Consider the following 16,770-nt stretch of genomic DNA (forward strand, 5'->3'; position numbering starts at 1 on the left):
CACTTCTGCAATTTTTTACTTATTTTTCCCTACTAATTCTGGAGATTAGCCTTGCTCTAAGTTCAGCCTTATCTCTGTTGTATATTTTGATAAATTTATCATTTTTAAAACTTTCTTCTTCCTCTCACTTGTCTCTGCCAATGCTATGTGTCTTCTGCCTCATGCCTTGAAAGTGGCCACACAGGTTACATGCTGTACAATTCCATTACATGCCTTCAGGTGCAATTCAGAGTAAATGTGGTCCCCGGGGTTTTGCGGGTTATAGTAGTACTGATTCTTTCAGTCACCTTGGCCTCCAAGCATGCACACAGACTTTGTTTCCATCATCATTCATTTATTCATTCAACAACAGAACCCAGTTGGGAACAGCTGACGCAGGGCCAGAGAAATGCACCTGGAGCAGTTAATTCTACTGCAGGACAACGTAACGTGGAGAGCAAAAATGGACCCAAGGGCAAGCTGGCCCAGGTCAGCACACCAGCTTAGATGTACTCAGGAACTGGATTTTTGCATGGACTAAGTTGGGCTCTATGAAGGAGAAATTTTGCCAGAAGAACAAGGAATTCTGAAATCATGCCATGGCAACTATCTTCCTTCTCAAGAGATCCCAGAGGAAGATATGAAGGAGGCAAAGCACAACAAAGAAATACCAATTTTAATTGAGTTTTGGACTCAAGCCTTAAAGGAGAACTCCAGTAAGCGAGGGCGAACCAAGCGATAAGGCTCCTCGTGTATCAGGTAAGCCAAACCCTCAAACCAAAACGTGGCTTTCTCTCTTAATTCCATATTTTGGGTTAGCCTCTCCAGACTGGTAACTAATATGTGGGCGGAAAGGCCAAATAGGCCAGAATGAAAGAGAGAGAGAAAAAGAAAAGAAAGTGCATGCCCTGATATGGTAAAGTTGGCTCAAGCTGCCTCCTGGGTGAGCCTCGGGCCAGGCCGGTACATCTAGACTTAACAATCATGTGGGGAAGGCGAGCTGAGAAGGATGGTGGGGTCATGGTAGGGGAGCAGCAGGCCCTGGCGCGCTCCCCAGCCCAGTCTGCACTGAGTGGAGGAGAGAGGAGAAGGTGGGACCACGTACAGCAAGGTGTTGACCTTTTAGCCATTTCACGACCTCTTGAAACATGACCCAAGTTGCTAGCCTATACTCTGGAGTTGGGAAAGGAGGTGCAGCTCTTTCTCTGATCCAGAGCAAAGGGGCCCCAGTGGAAAATGAGGCATGCTGCCTGCTCTGAGGAAGCTCAAGGACACAGGGGAATGGGGGAAACCAACATGTAATTTTCCTCTCCCTTTCTGTGCTATCATCGGGCATGAGTGTGGTATGTGCTCTAAAAATGCCACTCATAGGTTAGTTGATGTCATCAAAATAAGAAAGTAAAAATCTTACTATTTTTCAGTACTGATTACTGTGGAAGTACATGGATAAGTCATCTTGGAACTGGAGATGCTTTTGCTTTTTAGGTATATGTTGGCCAACATTACTTTGAACAGAGGGGTCCAGCACATAGCATCAGTGCGTATCATTACAAAATTCACCAATAATATTGCTTGCTGCTTTTTCATGGACACAATCTTGTCTTCCCAACTTTTTATTGACTGAAATGCCAATAATAGAATATATTACCCTTTGAAATGTTAAAGGGGATTGTCTCAGTGAGACTTAACATTATATAGACGTTTGGGAAAAGGTGGCTTAGGAAGAGTTCTTGGGTTTTATTTTTTTTCTCCTGATCATAACAATATCCTTGCATTCATTACAGAATGCAGATTCTCAGGCCTCTTGGACATTCTGATTCAATAGATCTGATGTAGGGCTAGGAAATTGGAGTTTTTTAACAAATACTCTAAGAGAGTCTTATGATCAAGAAACACACCTGTATGGTGTCTCTCACTCTAATATTCTGTAATTCTGCGGTAGTTACCTGGACCACAGGGAACATATCTTTACTGGCTGTATTGGAGCTAACATTGTATTGAGAACAGAAAGGGTGTTCAGTATGGATTTAACTGATCATTGATGCGTTCTGACAGAGTCCCAGCTTTCAATTGATACGGACAGTTCACAGCCAGTGGTATTTTGGACAGTGACTTGGAAATGAGAATGTATCATTAGAAACAAGGTTATAGTGATTTTCAAAACACTTCACAGTTTACAAAGTATTTTTATTACGTGCTCTCTTAAGAACTTCATCAAAACCTGGTAAAGTTATCAAAGCAAAACTATTATTGATATTTTACAAATGTGGAATGCATGGATGCGAAGAACTGGCTCTTTTTGTTTTACTTAGCTACTTTGATTAAGATTAAAATTCAGATCTCTGTATTCTTTACTTTATGATCTTTTCAAGGTGCAAGGATTTTTTTTTTTTTAACACTAGCAATCCTGCCTGTATTTATTGTACATCCAGCAAAAGAAAATTCATGACTTTATTCCTGCATAAAAAGACCAGTATTGTGGGTGAAACCAGCTAGAACCAAACTTGATAACTACATATACAAAATGTGAGAACAAAAGTGGAGTATTCAAGAACATTATCTTCTCCTAAGAAAGAATTTTAGCAGTTCCTAATGAGCCAAAGAGAATCTAGAATAATCTCCAAATCCCCATATCTCATCATTTTCCCACCACAGTCTTGGCCTTCATTCTTCTAAATGGCATAGTAACTGGTGCATTTTTGAGAGGGCTGGGAAATGAACTGTAGGGAGTAAGAAAATTCTAGGTCTTCCTTCACAGGATGAATGAATTGGAATAATTGGAATAAGAGGGGAAATTGAGCCAGAGGCTAGTTTAATATACCCCTATTTCCTCCCATGGCTCAAGACTGAGGACTAACTGATGGCGAGGTCCCCATCTTCTCTGTCCTTCCCTCAGGGTGATGCTTTCACATATGATCCTTGGACCGTTGCAGGTGCTTGTAAAATTCTTGAGGTCCACCTCACAGCAACTAAGTCAAAATTTCCAGGATTGGGTCCTTGGTATTTATGCACACTTAAGTTAGAAATTCTGCCAGAGAGAGATTAACCTGTTTGTATATGCAGGTACAGACCTTTTTTGAGGACTTGGTTCCCCAAGAATACGTCAGACTTTTGGCAACTGTCTGAAGCACCTGTTAGAACGGATGGACGCTAATGAAGACTTGCTTATTCGGGGCGTGCAGCGTTTTGTCTCAAGACCTGGAATGTCAGATGTTTACTTCTCTTTTTGATGGCAGAAAAAAACACGAGTCTGAGAGGTGAAAAGATAGAGCAGCATTTTTGTTTTCTACCAAACTTTTTTTATTTAATCTCATTAATCTGCATATTTTTTTGGAAAACAAGCAACTATATCCTTTGACAGGATTATTAAATTCTAAATTGCATGTGATTTGTATTTGCCACAATCCGACAAGAGAATAATACCTAAGCCAATAATCCCTGAACAATTGCCAGTGGGAATAAAATACTTTTTAAGTCTTCAGATAGCAAATACTGCTTAGCCATAGCTACATAGAGACTGGAGAAAAACTTACAAAGTTGAGCAGCACTTTGAAATGTTAAGTTATAGTACAACTCCACCCGATGGATTTCTGTTGAATTTCACTTGAGCTGAGAAACACTATATATATTAGATGCCAAATGAATTTGTATTTGATCACAATTATGTGAAAATTAAATGATTAGTGACATGGACAGAGAAAGAAAGGGCATGGAGAAAATACATCCAGATATAAACAGCTTTTGGTAAGTGTGAAGAATTTGGAGTGAATATATTTTCCATTTTTAAAAATTTTCTACATTTTCAGCTGTCTATATCTGTGTAGCTATATGTAAACTTAATAATGAAAACAGTCAGTAAAATTAATTAAAAGAAACATTTTCAAACTGCTGATGGGCTGTTTTGGGGGAACTGCCGTCTACACGATAAACAGGTTATACTGCTTAGCTCTTATATCATGTTCTTAATTGGTAGTGACTTGGAATCCAATAGTTCAATAAAAACAGAAATGAGATAATTGCATTTTACTTCCACCTTTTCCATTAATTTGGTGTGCTCTTATAGGCACATAATTTAATATCTCTACTTTGGTTTCCTCTTCAGTGAAATGAGGACAACCACATTAGCTTTTTTTTTTTTTTTTTAACTTTAGCATCAAGAATTAATTGAGGCAATGACTAGAAAGAATTGCAAGCATATGAAGAAAATATTCATTAATATTTTGCAAGATAGTATCTTTTGGAGCAGTTTAGAAATACTAGCAACCTAATATTTTTTGAAAACTAAACCTAAATAAATAATTCTAAAAAATAAACAAGATTGTGATACAATCAATAGAAATGAATAATATAAGTGGCAGTGGAGACTTGTTTAGTTGAGCATAGGAAATAATTGGATATACTTCACTAATCAATTAAGGTAAGACTTAAGCTGCTAAAAATAAATTAAACTATAATGGTTTAAATAAGATAGAAGTTAATTTTTCCTTTTATGTAAGAGTCTGTTAGGAAATGGGTATCCAGACTGGAGACTCATTCACAGTAGTTTACTGTGTTACCAGGTTGAAAGGGGTAAAAGGATTTTTGTTTTGTTTTGTTTTAGACTAGCTAGCACTCTGCTAGGTATAGTTATATTTAGCTTGGCTCTGAAAGCAGTTTGTGAAATCACTGCATCATCAGATAGAAACTATATCTTACACTTACTCCCTAGCAGATCTTATCTTATCCCATTGCTTTAAATTTCATCCATATGTTGATGATTCCCAAATGTGTATTTCCAGCTTTGATCACTGCTAGAAATATACCAGAGTGTCATGGTGAATAGTCTTCTTCTCCATCCACTTGAATGTCAAATCAGGTAATGGCACCAATATCCATCCAAAACAGAAGCCAGACTAGATTTTTCCACTTCACATGAAGACAATACTTCGCATTTTTGTCTTGACTTTCTTCCATTTGTAATAGAAACCCTGAGTTTTAGATAGGTACCTGGTTCCCCAGCTACAGACCATCCAGCTTCCCTTGCAGTCAGGTGTGGTCCCATGACCAAGCCCTGGTTAATGGGATATAGACTGAAGTCATACCAGAAATTTCCAGGTTGTGTCCACAAAAGAAGCAGTGGTGAATGGAACCCTCATACTTACATATAAATGTATATAGCAACTGTATTTGTGAGAGACAAAAACTACACACAATCAAAAGTCCATTAAAAAGTGAATGTATAAACAAATTGTGGTATATCTGGTCAATGAAATAGTTCTCAGTAACAAAAGGGAACAAACTGCTGATACACACATCAGTATGGAAAAATTTCAAAAATATTATGCTGAGTGAAAGAAGCGTCACATAGAAGAGTACAAACTGCATGTTTACATTTATAATTAATTCCAGAATAAGAAAAATTATTCTATAGTGGGAGAAAGCAGATCAGTGGTTGCGGGTATTAACTGCAAAAAGGCAAGTAGGCATTTTTACGGGATGATATATATTTTCTATATCTCAATTTTAGTGGTTGTTACGTATATACATTTGTCAAAACTCATTGGCTGTAAACTTAAAATGTGTGTAATTTATTGTATGTACATTATATATATCTCAATAAAGTTGTGTTAAAGAGATGACATTATTTACAGTACAGACCAAATGGTAACAGGTAAAAATCAATCATGTTGACGACAAGCACTGCACAGAAATAGAAATACAAATAGCTACTAGAAAATGTTTAAACTCACTACAAAGTAAATGCAAATTTAAGATATGATTTTCATGTATCAATTATTAAAAAAACAAAGAGAACATTCCAGTTTCTGGTCTGGCAAGAAGCTTAGAAGTCACCATTCAGTCCTAACAACAAGTAAAAAGCTGAACTGAAAAATCAACAATGCTTCTTAATCCTCAAGAGAAGTGAGGTCACAGGGAAACCACTGTCCCCAAATTATAGAGACCTATAGACAAATACAGAGAGTCAGAACTTTCTGGAACAGAAACTTCCTGGGTAACAAGTGCCATGGCTGGGAAACCTGAACCATAACTGAAGAATTGCTGGAAGGGCAGTGTAGACAACTCAGAAAGCTAGAAACTCCAAGGCGACCTAGTCATTGGACCACACTTACTTGTGAGTTTTGCCTCCTGAAATTCTATCAGCTTCTTACAGTGAATACTGGAGGAAAATCCCTCATGCTTTTGGAAAGGGAAGTGAAAAAGTTTTTTTTTTAAATTTTTATTTTTTTAAACTATACCAGAGCTCTCTGTTCTTCTTAAGAAGATCTACCCTTAGGAAAAATTATTTAATCAGAGTCTAACCTTCTGGGGGTTTATCAGAGCCTAACTGACCTGGGGGAAGAGAGATACCCAACTCCAGCTGGCTTCAGTCACTCTGTCCCACCTGGAGGGGAGGTGGAACAGCTGAGAGGCATATGTGAAATTCACAGTCCAGAGGCAAGGGCTCACTAAAGGACTGAGACCCAATCATGGTACCTGAGTACTTCCCCTGCTCCCACACCTTGCACCACATTACTAAAGACCTACTTACAGCAGTTCCTTTTACCCAGTACATCATTTCCAGCTATCAAGGAAAACATTACTAGACATACTAAAAGGCAAAAAATCATAGTTCAAAGGGATAAAGCAAGCATCAGAATATGGCAGGGATGTTGGAATTATCAGGTTGGGGATTTAAAACATGATTAATATGCTAAGGGATTTAATGGATAAAGTAGACATCATGCAAAAACAGATAGGCAATGTAAGTAGAGGGAAAGACATTCTAAGAAAAAACCAAGAAGAAATGCTAGAAATCAAAACACTGTGACAGAAATGAAGGATACCTTTGGTGAGTTTATTGGCTGACTGAGGAAGAAATCTCTGAGAAGGAAGATATCTCAATAGGAACCTCCAAAACTGAAAAACAAATGGATGAAAGCCTGAAAAAAAAACCAGAACAGAATATCCTAGTGCTCTGGGACAACTACAGAAGGTGTAACGTATGTGCGCTGGGAATACCAAAGGAAAAGAAAGAGAGAACAGAAGAGAGGAAATATTTGAAACAATAATGTCTGAGAATTTGCCCAAATAAATGTCAGAAGCCAAACTACAGATCTAGGAAGTTCACAGAAGATTAAATGGAACAAATGCCAAAAAACTATACCTAGGCATATCATTCTCAAATTGTAGAAAAATCAAAGATTAAAAAAAAACTTAAAGGAAGCCAGAGAGAGAAGCACCTTACATAGAGATGAGCAAAGATTGATTTCTGCTTGGAAACCATGTAAGCTGGAAGAGAGTGGAGCGAAATATTTCGTGTTGAGAAAAAAAAATCCCACCAAACTGGAATTCTGTACCTTCAAGAGTTAATGTAGAATTATCCTTCAGGAGGAAGGAGAAATTAAGAACATTTCAGACAAACAAAATTTGAGTTTCTAAAGTAGACTTGCCTTTAAAGAAATGCTAAAAAAAAAGTTCTTTAGAGAGAAGGAAAACGATATAGGTCAGAAACAGATCTACACAAAGAAAGGAAGGAGCGCTGGAGAAGGAATAAGTGAAGATAAAAGAAAAACTTTTATGTTTCTTATTCTCAATTGATCTAACATATTTTTCAATTGAAAAATCTATTGTTCAAAATGATAATAGTAACGATGTATTCAATTTTGTATATAAAATATACATACCTACATATACATACCTACATATATATATATATATATGAAGTGATGTAATGGAGGTGAGGGAGGAATTAGGATTATTTTGTTATTATAAGGTACTCACACTATCTGTGAAGCTATGTTATTTGAAAGTGGACTTGGATTAGTATTAAACGTGTATTATAAGCACGAGGACAATCACTCAAAAACATTTTTAAGAAGGTAAACCAGCATACTAAGAGAAGAGAGAAAATGAAATATAAAGTGCTCAGTTAGAAACACAAAGAGCAGAAAAAAGAGTGGAAGACAAAAATAAGAACAGAACGAGAGCAACAAGAAGAAAAAAGTAACAAATGTTATAGATATTAACTATCAATTATTACTTTAAATACCAATGGTCTAAATAAACTAATTAAAAGACAGAGTGTCAGAGTGGATTAAAAAACAAAATCCAACTATATGTTGTTTAAAAGAAAGCCACTTTAAAGTAAAGGCACATAGATTAAAAGTAAAAGGGTACAGAAATATTAACCATGATAACACTCATCAAAGGAAAGCAGAAGTAGTTATAAATTCAGACAGCAGATTTCAGAGAAAGGAAAGTTATCAGGAATAAAGAGGGGCATTGCCTTATAATAAAGGATCTGCTCTCCAGGAGGATATAACAATTCTTAATACTTATATACCTAACAATTTGTCTTTAAGGAAATAATGTCTCAAATATCTTTCAATTTATATACCATTTCTTCAAAATGTGGTGAAAGTGTTATCAATAGAAGACTTTCAGTTAAAAAAATATTTATATGCCTAACAACAGAGTAAACTATGTGAGGCAAAAACTGGCAGAACTTCAAGCAGAAGTATATAAACCCACCATTATAGCTGGAGACGTCAATATTCCTCTCTCAGAAATGGACCAGTCCAGCAGGTAGGAAATCAGTAAAGACAGAGTTGAACTCATCAACACCATCAGTCAGCTGGATATAAAGGGCATCTATAGACTGCTTTATCCAAAAGAAGCAGAGGCAAGCCTCCCTAATTCCTTCCATGAAGCCAGTATTCCCCTAACAACACTAGAAAAAGACATTGCAAGAAAAGAAAACCACAGACACAAATTCCTCATGAACATAGATGCAAATCCTGTCTTCAGATCCACAAATACTGGGGGTCATCCTTTCTTCCTCCACCTCTCATCTAATCAACTCCAAGTCTACTGACGACTTTTTCAGTATGAACATTGGATCCTTTCACTTGCCTTTAATCGTGCTGTCTTGGCCGAGGGCACTAGTATCTGCTGGACCGTAGCAATGGCTTCTTAATTAGTTTCCCCTTTGCTAGAGTTGTATGACTTTCACTTCTTTTCTCCCTCTTCCTCACTCCTCCTAAGTCTCTTTCAAGTTTCAGTAATGCTGGACCATTTTTAGATTCTCTAAACTTACCGTATACTAACTCATTGTTAGGGAGTTTGCATGTGCTTTTTTTCTACCTGGGACACTCCCTAATTCCACCCACTCCCCCAAAGCATTCTGGGGCTCCTACTCCACATCTGGGCCAAATTAGATAGTGCATCACTTATGCTAAGAAGACTTTCTTGAGCCTTGGCTGTTGGGTTAGTGTCCTCCCTCTGTGCTTCTAGAATATTATGTTCTCACACACTGTTAGCAGTTAATATTCTCAGTTTCTTGTTCTTATCTCCCATCTAGACTATTTTCTTTTTCCTGCAAGGACAGAAGACACATTTGTCTTGCTCATCATTGTAGCCATTATTTATCCAAGTATCTGGGACACAATAGATTCTCAGTAAGTATTTGGTGTATGTCTACACTTTCACTAAAGCTAGCTACTAGCTAGCTACATTAGTGCATATGGCTTTCTGAATTAATGTGAAGATGGATATGGAGGTCATATTAAGTCATGGTGGCCATAAGAATGTTAAATTCAGTTTATTTTATGGTGGAGAGAGTTGTGGCAGCTCTTTTGGAATATTTTGGGAGCAAGTTCTGCAAAAGATAAGGCTGTTATAAAATGTTTCACAAAATCTGATGAGAAATCTGCCCCTGGGGATCAGAGCTGTAGAATAAAGTTGATGAAAGAAAATTACTGTTAGACGTCTCATGTCAAACAAACCTTGTAACTCTTGTTTTGTGCCTCCCAGCTTGAGTGCATAAGAGAAAAATGCAAATTTCCCCAATGAAGTACAGCTAGCAGTGCATAAATCTCAACAAGACAGTAGGATACACTTATTAAAGCGTGGCAAGGATCAAAATGAATGTCTTTTTCTCTGAAATACCAGCTTTTTTCTTTTTAAGATTAGCTTTTCCCTAAAGGTACATCAATTACAAATAATTGTCTGTTAGCAAAACCAGCTCAGCTAAATGTAAAACAAATAAACTACGAAATTAAACTGATTGAAAAATAAGCAAGAGATTTTACCTTTATTTTGGATGGAATGGCTTCAGAAGAATGCCAGATGACCTTACTATCTTTGTATATGTAGGAGTATTAACTCAAAATTATGAGAGACATAGATGAATGTTCTACCGTTGTTTAAAAGAATTCTTTGGGAATCTAACTTTGGGCTTGCCTTATAAAGGAAGTTACTTTATACTACAATTCTTCTGATAGTCATCATAGGCAAGATTCTTTTTTCTTCACAACTGAAATCAAGACATGCTGGTTTAAGTAACAAAAGGGAGTTTGTTTTAAGGATACAAGGGTGTATCATGCAATCCAAGGGCTAGGATGGAGCTAGTTCTCAGAAAAGGGAAAGCTTTATCTGTATAATTTCCTCCCTTTAAAAATTTCTTTTGTCCTTTCTTCTTCTTCTTCTTTTTTTTTTTTTTTTTGGTCCTTTCTGTAGTCCACAGGGCAGAATACTACTAATCCAAGAATCATTCAGTCTCAAATCTACCTTCTCACATGGAAGAATCTTGTTTGTATTTATGGACTCCTGTCCAATAAATCATTACAAAGGTGGGCTAGGTTGTGCAGGAAAACATGGCTGCCAAGGCTCATGGATTGTTGCCAGGCAAAGGGAGGGGGAATAAGGAACTTACTGGTGCCCACTATATTTGCTTATCAATCTCTGGATAGGCAAATACTACCCTCATATTAAATTAGAAGATGTAGAAAAAAAAAGAAAGAAAAAGTTATGTTCAAATAAAATGTCTTTCTAAAGAGCTCACCACCTGAGTTCTTAGCTTCACCTACTTTGGATCTGTTTAGGAAGTTGTGTGTTGGTATATTGGTATTGTCAACAGATGTTTCAGGGACCAATGCCAATTCTTTTTTTAAAATCAATGCATGTAGTGCATGCTTCTCAGCAGTAAATATATGAATGGCACTGAGAATAACTGAAGGTCACATTAATAAATTCATTCAGGTTGTTAGGCTCATTTGTGAAGACTTTGCAATAAATACTGCTGACTAAAAAAGGCCAAGTATGACTTTCATATCCATCTATTTTAAGAATGTTGGATGAATGTCTCTCTCAAAACCATCCTCTCCCAAGTTCTCTGAAGGCTCCTGGGATATTTTCAACTCTTTCTTTGGCTTTGGTTACTCTTTTTATGCTGATGACACCCTAATATGTATGGCCAGTCCCCATCTCTTTCCCAACAACTAGATCTATATTTTATTTTTTTATTACTTCTGATTGCTATCTCAAAATTAAAACTTCAAAACGGAACTCATTTCTATGCCATCTCTTTGGTCCCTACTCTGTGAACTGTTCCCTATTCTTCGACATCCACATTTCTTCAGTCTTCAGAGCCTGTTGGAGTTTATGCAGTCCCCTTGAATCTATTTCCTGTGGCCTGTGCCTTCTGCAGTGATTTATTCCAGACTCATCATTTCTATCTAATACAATTGTATTTTAAACGTGTCTCTTTGTCTCCATTTTCTCCTTTGGCTCTATTTTCACATTATCATCAGAATTACCTTTGAAAGATGCTCTTTTAAACATACTGAGATGATTATTTCCTGTTTTAAAAACACTTTTGCAGTTTCCATTGTAAACAGTGTAATGTCCAAGGTGCTTTTAAATTTGACCCCAGCATGGCTTTTTATCCTGCCTCCCTGCTACATATGCTATGTTTGAACCACCCAGAACTTCTGGCCATGCACACACATGTCTTGCTCTAGCACTTGGTGAATACAGTACTTGCTACATTACACATTAATTATTTGTAAACTCTCACTTCCCTCAACAGACAGTGGGTTCCTCAAGGGTAGATATACAGCCTTTGTTCCTCTTTGTATCTGTCTTAGAGCAGTTTCTGCAATAGAGCAGGTGTTGAATAAGTGCTGATTAAAAATGCTATGCTCATCCAAAAGTGTATACATTTATTTTTCAACTGGAAGAGGACTGCACATTGCAGGAAGCAAGAATTTATCATATGCCCTGATGATTTTCCTCCATTTGCGAAACATCAGTAATAATTGCCCTGTGTTATGGAAACTTATTTATGAAGGATTCTGTGTCATGGGTCACAGCCACAAATTACAATGCTGAAAAAATTATAAAAGGACAATGACATCTCCTAAATACGTGTTTCTTCTTTTTCCTGCTTTAAATTTACCCTTCAGATATATTTAAATATATTTATATCGTACTAATTTGGGGTTTTGAGAGGGTTTTTTGTTTTTTTTTTTTTTTTTTTGGTAATTTCATGTCGCCTCTAAAGCTCAGCTCTCCTTGACAATTTGAAAAATTCCATACATATGTAATAGGATGTTACAGTCAGTGTCTGGCAGGGCGTGAAGAAAGTAGATGCCCCATTTCAAAGTAAGGATCAATTTCAGGACTTGTAAAAAGGAGATGGTGGAAAACTTGTTTTACAGTCTTGAACTCACCACCAACTTCTGCCCGTAAAAGAGTTTGAGGAGCCAAACGTGGAGTGGAGATTTTCTGAAAGCACTTTTGGGGAGTTGTTGGTATGCCACCTCCCTCAGTACTTGCTATGAAAATATAACTCCAATAATTGAGAACATGACGACCTATAGAATATACATGTTCTACAGTTTTATTTTTTTTAATTCATTAAGGAAGGCCCCACCAGAATGGTAAGCTGGTTCAAAAATCTAGATGCAAATGATATGAAAATTATAGATTAAAAAAACCTACCAATTAACATCACAGAGTCAGAGCCTTATGAATAATAAATGATAAGAACACAAAGGTACGCTTTCCTAGAGAATAAGGTAAACTTTGAGTGGGCTCATCGAGTGGGCATTGAAATGACATGTAGTTATTCCCTTGACTTATTTTCAGGGTTTTAACAATACCTGTTTACAGCCTGGGAAGACATACATCACTGGGGCCCTGTTGTTGGGGACATAGTGGGCTGGTTTTTGACTCCATCCGAAGAGTCAGCAGTGCAGTTGTTAGGCTGGCTGGTTTCTGGTGTTTGAGCCAAAGGGAGGTGACCATATTGGCTACCCTGCATTCCCACAGCATGGTCGGGCGAAGTATGAGAGAACATACAAGAATGTGGGTCATTTAAGTTTTTGTCCAGGAGGACCATGGAGACCCTGCAGAGAGAAGTGAGAATGATCTCTTGATGGCTAGGAGCTCAATGAGCAAAGGTCTGAGGAGAATGTATCATCTGTATCTACAGGAATGCAGGTAACAGGTCCCCAACGGATGGGGTGCGGTGGTCTCTGGAGAATGGACTGCTTTAAATCCCTACCTGGGAGGCTCGTATCAGTCAAGTTAGGACTTTTCTGCTTTGATCCTTATCCTTTCCTGTGATATTAACACAGACAGTAAGACGGAAACGTGAATGGATGATGAGGAATAGAAACGCAAGCTTTTCTTAACAATTCCTTGACTTCAGCCTTCCCTGAATTCAGGAGAACCAAGCCCTGCAAAAGACAAAAGTCTTAAAGAGTTTTGACAGTTATGTGGGACTGGACATTTTTACTACTCATCTAAGCACTTTTATTACCTGTGAGTGACTAGAAAGTCCGGAGGCCAGGCACAGTTTTCCTCCAGGCAGTGCCTACCAAGTACAAAGTGAGGTTACTTAATGAGTTGGGCTTGCTTAATGGAAGCCTGTGTGTGGGTTTGGGTGTATAAGAGAGAATGTGTCTTTTTAAGCATGACCTTAAAATGACCTTAGGAGGTCTGTGCTCTCAATTTCTTCATGGGTGATTTTTATCTCTTTAAATTGAATATTTCTGGTTCAGAAAACTTGTGTTCAGAGCTTGTCTTCAGCCTGGCGCGATGAGGTATGTATCTGCCAAAATCCTTAGGAATACTGTGCTCCTGACGTAGATGTGATAAAGCCCTTGCAGAATTGTTGGTGTGTCAGTTAAATGTGCTCTACTTCAGCAGGGAGGATATTCCATTTCTAGAAGTGTTATTGTTTTCACATGTTTCATTTCATTTCATCACTAATCATGGTTTTGAAAGACAAGCACTTCATATTTTTCACTTTACTGTGTCACTTAGCTTGGGCTTCTTTTTTTGGCTCTGTGTTGTTTTGTATCAGTGTGCATAAGCTAAGATATTGTCCTAAATGTAAGTTTGATAATGTCCTTTTAGGGCTTCTGAAAAGTGCCAGAATAACTTATATAATATTTTTTATGAGTTTAACTTTCTATTGTACCAGTAAATGCATTGTTGATGTAAAAAAAGTGCTCTACAGGAGTGATCAGAGATTTTATGCAAAATGCTCGACTGGGTCAGAACTGAAGCTTGTTTACTGTCCCCTCTGTCTGGATTGTCTCCTGCCCTGACTGCCCCATGTCTTCCTCTATCCTTGCATTCAGAGCCTTCTAACCTAAATTTGAACTCTTAATTATTTTCTATTTCTTGATTCTGCTTATTCTTCAAAGTCCCTGACCTATATTTATATGTTTGTTTATTGTCTTTCTGCCCCCATTAAAATATACATTTGACACCAGAAGGGGCTATATTTTCTTCATGCAGTATTTTCAGAACCTGAAACAGTGGGCTATCAATAAATATTTGCTGAATAAATGAATGAATGAATGGATGAAGCGATGCATGCTGGAAATACTGTTCCTGGTAATTCAAAGAGGACAGCTGTCTGGGAAACACAGTCCTACACAAGAAACTTCCAGTAGTATTATAAAACCATTTGAGACTTGTCACTGCATTAGATTTAAAGGAAGGACTTGTGAACTTACACCATGAACACTAAGATAACCATCATCGCCACAATACCACCACCAGTTTTCAACCATTTAGCACCTACTATGGGCCTGGCTAAGTGCTAAAGACTTAACATACATTGTTCCACTTACTCCTCCATGTATGGACTAAATGTATTGTTATCTCATTTAACCAATTCATTTGAGTCTTACAACTAGCTTAAGGTCACACAACGGGTGAGTTGTGGCAGGACCAAGACTCAAACTCAGGTCTGCCTTCATTTCAAAGCCTAGTCATAGCCACAGGACTATTATTGTCTTTTATTATCTATACTGTTTATAATCTTATACAGCTGAATCTGCAAAGGGAAAACATTCGATGTGTTCTTAAATGAGTATTGGCAGGCATGTTAATGCGGAAAGCAGCAGTGCGAGTTAGTATCTTAATTATAATAGTTTAGTCCAGTAACAAGAGAGATGCAGTGTGGATAAGCATATTACTTTTTTTGACTGACTGACTGCAGAACCAACCAGACATCCTACTTGCAGCATATATACAACAAGATTAAAAACTACAGCTTATTTATGAAGGCCCAAATAGGTTCATCACAGGTGACTCTCTGGAAGAGAAAAGTTTGAGAAGTATGAGTTGGTTTTTTTCTCTCTGTCTCTCTCTCAGCTCTTACACTCACAGACCCCATGGGTCATATATTTGGCATAAAGGAAAGAGAGTTCTAAGCTTGTTAAAGACTTGGATTCTAGTTCTGACTTGGCCTATTGTGACCTCTGATGAGCGACTGAATAGCACATACATGGGAGTTCTGAACTGCTCAGGTTGATTCTTCTTGGCTCTGCCATTTGCTCACTTTGTAATTTTGGGGTGTCATTCAAACTTTCAGTGCCTTAATTTTCTTAGATATAAATTAAGCTGTTATGAGGATGAATTAAATATTACAAATAAAACTCCTAGAATAGTGCTTGGAATATGGTAGGGGCTCAGGAAGGGTTAGACAAGTGTTACCCTCCCCAGCACAAAGCTACCAGCACCTGCCGTTCCCAGCCCTTTCCTTTCCTCTTCCTCTCCCCCTTTCCCCTTCTCCTCCTCCCCTCCTCCTCCTCCCCTCCCTCTCCCCCACCTCTGCAGGTCTCCCTTGCTCCCTCTGCGGGCCGACAGCCGCAGTACCAGGCCTTCCGGTTGCTATGGGTACGGAGGTAACGCGGTAACCAAGGAGACCAGGGCGGAAGCTCTGGGCAGCTCGCGGCGGCCGGCGACAGTGACGCAGACGGGTAGGGGCTCCAGGTCGGTCTGCTGGTCGTGGTGGCGGCGGGCGGCGGGCGGTGGGCCCCGCAGTCGGCGTAGCTTCCAAAGCACCCGGTCCGGGTGGTGCCGGGCGCGGGGCAGGACGGCGAGGGAGGAAGCTGGGCTCTGGGTCGCCGGACCCCCAGGTTTATGCTGAGCCCCTGCCGTGTGCCGGACACAGTGCCAGGCCCGCCGGCTGCAGGCGGCGGCCTTGACTTCCGGAGTTGGAAGCCTTTTCCTTAAACAAGATTTCCCAGACCGCGATGCTAATGGAAACATGGACGAGGGTGTACCTGAGTGAAACAGGGCCTTCGTCACACCCATGTACCCCTTCTACACCCCGACCTTTTCGAATGAAGTCTTTTGAGTCTTATTTGAAATATTTAGTTCCCTGGCAAACCAGTATCACACCCCCTTTGTAGCCGCCTTTCTGCCTGGGCGGCCCCACGCACCCACTTCATTCCAGAAGCCCTCTCCTCCCAAGGGGAAGTCACGGTAAGGGGTGAGGGTGCCAGTTTCGGAAATCTGAAGCTGTGGAATTTTTTTCTTCCCCAGTCATCATTAGAGGAGCTCAGACATATAAGTTCAGTTATGTATTTTTTTTTAGCCTGGCTTTTTAAATGCACAGTTAGCAAGACTCATTTAAAAAAAAGTCATAAAGTTGAAGTTACAGAGGATTAAAAGTATGCAAACTGTATGCTTATGGAAAATGAGAAAAAAAACCAAAACAAAACC

At 38.6% G+C, this 16,770-nt stretch overlaps 1 protein-coding gene across 1 annotated transcript in view; it reads left to right on the top strand.

Annotated features, from left to right (window-relative positions):
* Window positions 1-15,974: 15,974 nt before the first annotated feature.
* Window positions 15,975-16,770, top strand: part of ZBBX (zinc finger B-box domain containing) — a 103,449-nt gene continuing 102,653 nt past the window's right edge. The window contains exon 1 of the mRNA XM_010952070.3: window positions 15,975-16,035. The gene's annotated coding sequence lies outside the window, so the exon portion shown is untranslated. The remainder of the gene's footprint in view (window positions 16,036-16,770) is intronic.

This window comes from Camelus bactrianus, chromosome 1, assembly GCF_048773025.1.
Source record: "Camelus bactrianus isolate YW-2024 breed Bactrian camel chromosome 1, ASM4877302v1, whole genome shotgun sequence".
Lineage (NCBI taxonomy): Eukaryota > Metazoa > Chordata > Mammalia > Artiodactyla > Camelidae > Camelus > Camelus bactrianus.